Source organism: Ptychodera flava, chromosome 12, assembly GCF_041260155.1.
Source record: "Ptychodera flava strain L36383 chromosome 12, AS_Pfla_20210202, whole genome shotgun sequence".
NCBI classification, from domain to species: Eukaryota; Metazoa; Hemichordata; class Enteropneusta; family Ptychoderidae; genus Ptychodera; species Ptychodera flava.
Genome location: NC_091939.1, coordinates 24,317,382 through 24,326,781, shown reverse-complemented (window position 1 = coordinate 24,326,781; position 9,400 = coordinate 24,317,382).

Genomic DNA, 9,400 nt, shown 5'->3' with positions numbered 1-9,400 from the left:
TGGAAAGGGGTTAAGCGGACTTAATTACGGTCAGGTGACAGCGCCTGCGCTGCTGAGGTGGCGTATAACGGAATTGGAAGGAGACCAAAGAAATAAACATTGAAAAAGTGAAAAAATGCTATAAAACCTTTTTATACCTTTTCAGGGAATAGTTACTTGTAAAGAGAATGCGTACAGTCGTGACTGATTCGTCAAGATTGTATTGTATGCGAGTCATCGGTCGCTCAAACGTAACTGAACACATCTTTAAAATTATGACGTTAAGATCGGCTGGCTCATGACCATCCTTTATTCGTTTTTGGAATACTGAAGATCACAAAAATGTTCACATTTTTCGTATACCTTGTCATGACGTTTAATATATGAGTAATACTAAAAACATAATTTTCAATATGATATTATCTGACACTAGCTATGGTCCAAGTTTCACTCTTTGTCGTTAAAATGTTGCTTCAGGAAGCGTTGCACATAACACGGCGTATTTTGCCCCCAAATCACTTTTTGTGCAAAAATTCATTCAATTTTCATGAATTTGTTAACCCAAAATTGAAATGTTTGTTTGGCTCACATGTTAGCATGACAAACGGTCGTAAGGTGGATGAGAAAGAGCACTAGTGTAAATTGATCCAAATTTATGCAAATCACACGATTTCCTGGCTCTTTTTTCCCCTTTGTCAATGTCGTAAAAAAGTAATCTACTCTGGCTGGGTCAAATTTTGTGAAAATTCACGCATCATACTATATTAGAAAACGACAATTTTCTTTGGCGATAAAATTCCTACATTTTGAATAATTGTATGTTCAGTTTTGTTACTTATAATTTTAATCTCTTTTATTGAGTATAAGTCTACCAACGTCTGTCATATAATACTGAGAAATGATAACGCAAAACAAAATTGTCGTTTTTTTCTACATATACTCTGGGTCAAATGATATGTTAAATTTCATAAAGTTCTAAATTAATTAAAACCCCACTAGCTGTATCTTTTTGCATTATTTTTATGATTTCACTTTCAAGCTAAAACAAGTTTGTGAGAATGTACTAATTTAAGTGTGTGTGCACACTTATTAGCAACACTCAGGGACTATAGGAAGGTTTTTATATCATCTTTGATAAGAAATAATTTCTTTGAAAAAAGGAGTGCAACGCCACCTTCAGGTTCCAAGACAAGAAATCGACCTTTTTAATCTAACAATTCTCTTCACGTAAGCTCAGAACCCCCATAAATTATATATTTTCTGAAAGCCTAGATATAGGGAAACATTTTGGTAACCACAGTATTACCATTGTTTACATAAATATCACGTGACAGGTAATTTGCATAACCTTTCAAAAATCGGTTTTCCCTATGTTTTGTCTCATTACTTAAAAATATCTTACTCAAACTCGCTGGAATGCAAGCTGTCATAACGGTCCTCCAAAATGTGTCTCAGATTTTTTATATCTTGCTTAGGTTTTTTTAAGCACAATTTTAAAGAAATCAACTAGGGTGAAATTCACCGCTCTGCCAGTTTAACTGGCATAAAAATTGTTCAAGAAGGTTTAAAAAAATTCTGAGACATATTTTGGAAGATCCTTAGGACAGCTTGCACTCACACGAATTTCAGCCACATACCTCAAAGCATTGTAACAAAACATAAGGAAAACCCATTTTTTGAAAGGTTATGCAAATTACCTGTCACGTGATAGTTATGTAAACAATGGTGAAACTATGGTACCCTAAATGTTCCCCTATATCTAGGCTTTCCGAATATATATAATTACGGGGGTTCTGAGCTTATTAACTACTAGAGAATAGTTTATTTATTTATTTATTTATTTATTTATTTATTTATTTATTTACACTTTTACTGAGCGGCCGAGTTACTGAAATAGTAATTTTCATCGGGGCTCATACAATTTTCGAAAAAGGAAAAAATACATCTGTCAATACAAGAAAACAAAAGTATATTAAAGCTAGTTTAAAAAGGTCAATTTCTTGTCTTTGAACCTTAAATCCCATAGTGCTATTTTCATGACTTTGCCTGATTGGTTCACAGATGGGATGGATGTGAGTCGATAGTCAGTCCTATGTGATCCAAGAAAGAGTTTACCTGAAGAATGTCGTTAGAAATGTAGACTGTACGATCAACCACTTAGGTGCTTTTGGCGATTTCTCTCACACAAACGCAATCGCCCTTGGGAATAGACTTCAACAGCAGATGACGAAAATGATTTTATTTGCGCCAAACAAAACGTGTCGTTTAAGTGGAAGACTACTGGATATCCAAATGTTTGTGCTCTAAAACAATTTCTATGACATAGGTTGTCTTTCGGAGCTAGACAACATAATTAATTTTCGGAAAACAAAATTTCATATACGTAGCTTTGAATCACACTTTGTTGGTTTGTTGGGACAATAGGATATGTTACCCACATAGTCTTGTGAAAATTTTCACCCCGATTCTGCTTCATCATGGATCTGTATGGAACGTATACGTCTAAAAACAGCATACTGCAGCTAGAAATTCGAAGGATTTTGCTCAGTGCATTTTGTTGAGTCCACGAACTGCTGTTCACGCCGTTTTCATTATTCTACACTGCAAGAAAATAAAGCGAAACGAGAGAAAGGAAATTACATTGAGGTAAATGACATTATACACGCTCGCTTCAATCAAAATACCAAATTGTCTGGGAATTGTTTGTGCTAAAACTGTCGTTCGGGTCAAAGGTTTATTAGGTTATAAGTAATATAGCTCAGATGTGTGATGATGTGATGATTGTTGTATTAGCTTGCGCTGTTGTGTCACAACTAATTTACAGTAGTGACGAGCTCATCAGTTTTGTCTTTTGTAGCTTTTGTTTTTCTGAACCATGTCTGAGAAATGACAGGAATATTTGTTTTGCTCACGGCTTTATAAGGCCCCATTAGCTGCATCTTTTGTGCATTTGAAATCAAATGCAACTTATGCATGATCGCCTACCGAGTGTGACCACTGGACTGTTTTCAAAAATTGTAATGAACGCACAACTTTGATTTTATCAACTAAATTATTTTCGAGTCGCAACTTAAATATGGACGCCGCATATATACGTCTGTTAAGAGCCCTGAATTTTATCGACCAAATCCATCACTAAGGATTGGAATTGTAACATTTGCAAGAGAAATATGGCTAAATAACAGGAACTAAAATATCTCCCTTAAGATGGGATGGTATTTTGGGGGTAGGCAAAATGAAAAATCATACTGCTGCTCGGGCTTTAATACAAACGAAAATTTAGCAGAGCGACTGTAGATTTGTTACTAAATATAGTGCCGCTCATGCGCCACTAACAACGCCCACTAAATTCCCTAACAAATTAGATATTATTTCGATTGTGTTCACAGCTTTAGGTGATGGTTGAATACCTTGTTAACATGTAATTTTTATAATTTTGACTTCATCACGACAGTTATTGGCAATATTCATGATAAACGTTCTTGCACGCAGAACTTTAGGACGGTCTTGTCAAAACATTCAGCCAAGCATTTAGTTTTGTGGATATTAACATTTGGGACGATTGAAACCAACTGCAATAGATTATGAAAGAAATGATAATATGAATATAATTGTTGTTCACACTGTCATAAATTTTTGATATTGTTGTTTTTAAAACAATTGCACCACCTTTCTTAACACACCCACTTATTACTTTTTAGGCGATATATTCCTCCGCTTGCAATTATTGAGCCGTTTTATTTTTATATCCTTCTCAAATTGGATTAACCACCAATTCTACCTTTGATTGATAATGACTCAATAATTATGATTAGTTTGTTTAGTACGGAACACCTCCGTAGTACATTGACTCCTTTTACTTGAAAAATAGATGCAAACATTTGGCGTAACAAGTATCGCAACTGTGAAGGCAGGTAAGGCAATGTTTCAAACGCTTATACTAGTCCACTTGAAGCCGTCTTCGATAAAAATGACACGGCTCTAACGCTGGTAGCGAACAAAATTTTGCCCTCCTGTATACCCACCATCGACAGACGTTTTCGTTCACGACAAGCGTTGGAACTAAAATAGTTGTTGAAAGATGACGTGATAGCAATTACTATAGTCATGCGTAATACATTGACTGACGTTAAAGAGTGACGTGGAAGAAATACAATTTTTGCTGGTTTTTGTTGCTCTATATTCAGCATGATTCATCATGTCGTGAGAAAACCTTGTCTTGCTCGGAGGTACATCCCCTGTGCGACCTGTAGTCCCGTGTATAGCCCGACTCCCGTGAAGAGTACTGCCTCTGGCGGAGGCACCTTTGATCGTTCTGAGACGCAAACAACATGTAAGAAAGCCAAGATAAAGTAACCATATACCGAGACGGCGAAACGTATTTCCAAGATGGCCGCGGTTTGTTTTGACTGAGGTCAGAGCCAAGATGGCCGCCATGACAATGGTGTGTGATGTACTGTCTACATCCCGTTGCAAGTAATATAAGCTGTAACATGCATGGACACTATACTGTCTCTACATTATATGTGCTTGGAAATATTTAATGTTAGTTCTAATAAAATCGATGTCTCACCCATTTGGTTTATGTTACTACGAACAATAATTTCTGGCGTTGAGATATACCTCTGGGTTCTGGGGTTGAGATAAACCAAGTAACCTCCGCTTAAATCTCCAAACTTCTACTGACTAATCATTGAACCCATCTATGGAAAGAATGAAATTTCTGACAATTTTGTAACTAAAGCCATTTAAATTCTTGATGTTGAATTCGGGAGTTCATTGATTTCACTTTAAACGAAATGGACTATTTTGAGATAGGCCTGTGTTCCAGAACGGAGAGTTGTTTTATTATTAAAATTTGTACTGCGATTTGTCGGCGTCTCTATCAGCATCACCATCCTCCTGCTACCCCTGCTCGTGCTTCTCCTCCTCCTCCTCCTCCTCCTCCGCCTCATCATCATCATCTTCAGCTTCATCTTCAGCTTCATGACGTGATATTTCAAAACAGCTCACAATAAAATATACTACTCTCACTATTCAATAGACTAAATTATCCTCATAGTGTTTAATAAATCCTTTACATCTGGCTCGTTGTCAATGTTGTTTTTTACGACCACCAAAGTCTTAACCGAAATATAGAGAATAGAATGGGGAAGAGCTACAGTACCTCTGCAGCTATAGAATTTCGTCAGGGCTTGGATTTTGATGGGACGCGCAGTAGGTAATGGCGTTTTCTCGACCCCTGATGTTGAGTTTTCTGTCTGTCTCTGGCCCATTATCTGAAACTTATGACAATTTTTTTTATCAGTTTTGATATCGTTTCAGTTAACAACTCGTGTTCTCCCTCGGGTACCTTGAAACACCCATATAGTATAATACTTGGAGCAGCTATTACGCATAAGTTATTGTTAAAAATTAATTCAGCAAAAACCCACGACACAGGCTGGTATACACGAGATTTTGGTACAATGCACGACATATAGCGGCTCATGTTTTCTATAAGGAGCGAGTTATACCCAAATCGAATGTATATCCGCCTACCGTTATAGCGTTATTGCTCATATGTTATACAAACTTTGTCTATCTGGAGTCGAAAAGTTGTTTTTCTCCTTTGTCTGAACACCAAAAAACAAGAGAATGTAGATTCTGAATACAAAATTAGCAACAGTTGTCGAAGGTAAATTAAGGTTCGCTTTGGCACTGCTAAATCCGTTTTTACCACTGCTGGGGTGAGCTCTTGTCCAATCAGAACGACGCATTGGCGTGACTGACATTTCATATGATACGTAATTTCAGATTGTAATCAAAATTTGTTTGTTGAGGATACTAAAAAACATAATGGGAAACGTTTTCCTCGTTTTATTTTCAAAAAATGTGTTGTTGTTGAGAGTAAGTGATAATGAGACGTCTTTGTTATATGAAAACACATGACGTTTTTTATAAATGACATGTCAATGCACGCTATGATATTCGTTGACGTGCCTGCACGTTACCCATGCTAAAATGCCAGTGAAATTCCAACCTATGACGCAGTCATACAACGATACTTTATCTTAAAGATGAGGATAAAACCGAATGGTCTTTAACATGACTTATTTCCTAGGTTCGAACAGTGAGAATTCGGTAAAATAATTACTGCTGTTATTTCAATTTTTGATAGGGAAAGCAGTGTATGCAATCAGCACTAGTTATTTAAATGTCATGGAATAAGTTACGGCTGCACCTGCAGTCATTGCTAGATCTGTCATACAATGCATCAAAGCATTGCTCTGGTCATGCCTTAAGCAAAGCATATATCAAATTTAACTGTTGATGATCTACTTGTTTACGCGGTGAATAGTATTCAATCTTTGGATCACATTCCCCAAATGCTTTGTTTTGATAAAAACCCTGAGATGATTCAACAGCCCAACAATAAGTGGTAAGAAAACAAGTTTATGAGACCTCTATACTGAAAATGCAATATTCAAAAATTTGTGAGGAGAGGGATGAAGCGATGTGCGAAGAGGCTGCGCATGTCTATGATACTCACTTTCGTGAGAACCCCAACAGGCCTTTTAAGATGACGCAGTTTCTAATTTTGCGATACTAAAGACAAAAGTAGGCCTAAAGACATGCTGTGAAAATCAATTACCGAAAAAACATAGCACACATATCATTTCTGTCCATTGCAAGCAGAAGGCAACGTGTTAACAGAAAGAGAGGGTTGAATAAAGAGTTAGTGGCATGGTTTACCGGTAATGTGCAGAGACTTTGAGAAAGGATGACCAGGAAAACACTAAGGTGGTTTGAAATCTTCGGAGAATGGTAATTTATCGCCATTGTATTGATTGATGGTGTCCTTCATCACCGGCAGAATCTATCGCAAAGACAGTACGGTTGCCAACGTTTAATTGTTCTCTAAGAAAATCTGCTGACTGTCTGTATTCTCGCGTTATGTTTTGCACTGAATAATCCTGCCGAACACATAATAGGTAATGTCCGATCAAAACATCAAAATGAAATAATTTTAAACGTGTCTGTACATCGCGATATCAAACGAGCAGGCCAACGCCTTCAGAAGTACATGTTTATGACCCAGTATTAACATCGACAATGCTTCACAACTCATCCATTCGATGAAAACTGATATAATGATCTGTTTTAATAGCGTAATACAGTGACGTCATCATACTTGAATATAAGATGATCACTACTTTGTCTTTATTTTCGCGAAAATGTCATTGTAGCATTTGCAATAAATTTATTCTTCATGTAATAAGCGATACTGAAGTTGCGTACCACCTTTGAAGTCGTTACAAAACCCTTTCGTTTTGTACTGATATTTGTTGTCTGTGTAGTCACTGTGTTTCATTTTAAATTTACAGAAATGGTTTCACTGAGTCATCTCTAAAAACCTACACACCATAATCATATTGATTTTGCATAACAATGATCACTTAGATCACGACTGGTGATTGCTTCAGATATTGCCTTAAAGGCCAGGGCCGGGTATAAATAGCTAGCTGCCCCCGTTGGAGTTAGTTCATGCAAAGCGTGGCTTGGGTGGCGTCACACTCGATCGCTCCGTAAAAACCATGCCAAAATGGTCACAGGCGAAGAAATTTAGGCGTCCATGCACCTATACCTAACTATGAATGTCTAGTGATTGAATGTATCGATAAAATTTTATGATTTGAGCATAAATAAGGCTGATTTTGATCGATGAAGGTATTTCTCTTTGTCTTCAACTAGCGTGGCAAGCGGCCATAACAAAGGTCTGCAAGCTGTCACTCAAAAAAGGACGCGATACAGGTGTGAAGCGGTAAACGTTTGCGATGTCAACATGTTAGATACGGCAGCATTGTAATTAGATGGAGCGACCGCAGTGCAGACCCGCAAGCACAGGCGCTCTGTAGCTTGGGAGTCTGCTAATAGATCGATTTTCGGCTCGATCTATCGTTCCCGTGGTCGATATGCCCACGACTGCAACCTAAACACTCATTTAGGTTGCAGTGCGGGCATGTCGTCTACGGGATCGATAGACCGAGCCGAAAAGCGATCTATTTAGCAGACTACCCAGCTCGAGCGCCTGTGCCCGCTAGTATGTCACTCAAGCCATAGCGCGTTCTGGCGTAGACGCCGTACCACGACACGCCGCTATTTCCAATCGTTTCTTCCACAGAACTGTCATGTAAAGTTCAGATTCAAGTTCTTTTAGATTTTGTTGTCGTGAAAAGTATTATTATTATCGTCTTGCCGTTTTAAAAGATTTTTGAGGACCTAAACGACATCGTGTGTTGCTCCATTGCCATGGAATCCGATGTCAAGGAAAAGCGGTGACTTTTTTCAAGTTGAATAAAATTTCCTTTCTGTTTGCATTAGTCAATTCATCGAAATACTTTTGTTCACAATTGAGTAAACTATAGACAGTGGACTGTCTCGATTCTCCCGTCTATGATTCGATATTCACTGACTCATTCTTTCTCTAATTTCATCTTCAATACTCTGTCCTAATTTGACAGATGTAATATCCAAACCTATATTGTCATTTATTTTTGACCAACGTACAAAAACTTGGTCCGTTCGCCAAGCACATATCTGACGAGATGTTTTGCGAAACAGTGAATAAATATATTGGATGAACAGCCGTACTCTATGCATTAGGGGATATTCATGTTGCAGTCTCTCCGAAAAACCGGGGATGTTTAGGCGATAACAAAGGCGATGACTCAGTATATAGTTGAATAAAAAAAAATTCGGACATCATATTTTTATCTAAGCGTACACTTGTCGGTTTGATGTGCGACCGTACGCAGATCGCCCATATTCTCCTAAAACCAGTCAAAACAATTCTGCGACAATGATGGTGTCTCTTCGTGAACGTCCTTGAACCCGTACCCGCGACCATTGTTTTTTATGTGTTCCGTGGTTGATGACGGGTAGAATTCATGTATCAAATTTGAAGACACACGTGATTGAATCCTATGAATGTTAGGCAACTGACGGTGTGTAGGGACGGCAACAGTCCACGGACCATGGGAGTATCAGCAGTACGCAGTACATTGCATGCTTTCTGAGAATGAACAGCGTGTTTCCATAGCTACCATGCGAAATCCGGCTTTGACCAATGTTCCTGTCCTGTCGTAGGATAACTTTCGAGCTGCGTAGCTACTGTTGAGGTTCAGATATCCGAATCTTTCGTGTTCGAAAGGCTTATCGATTTACAGAAAATACTAAACTTTTGTTATTAGTTTACATGTACATAACCCAGCACACGGGGCATAGCTAAATACTTACCAGGTTGGAAAATTTCTGCGAGTCGCTCTCACCAGCGGTCGCGAGGAAAAAATACGTCGATATCATTGATCCGCCATGTTTATTGTTGTTTGTACGACTTAGTTTGAAAGTCATAGACTTTCTCAACGGTGAAATTTATATT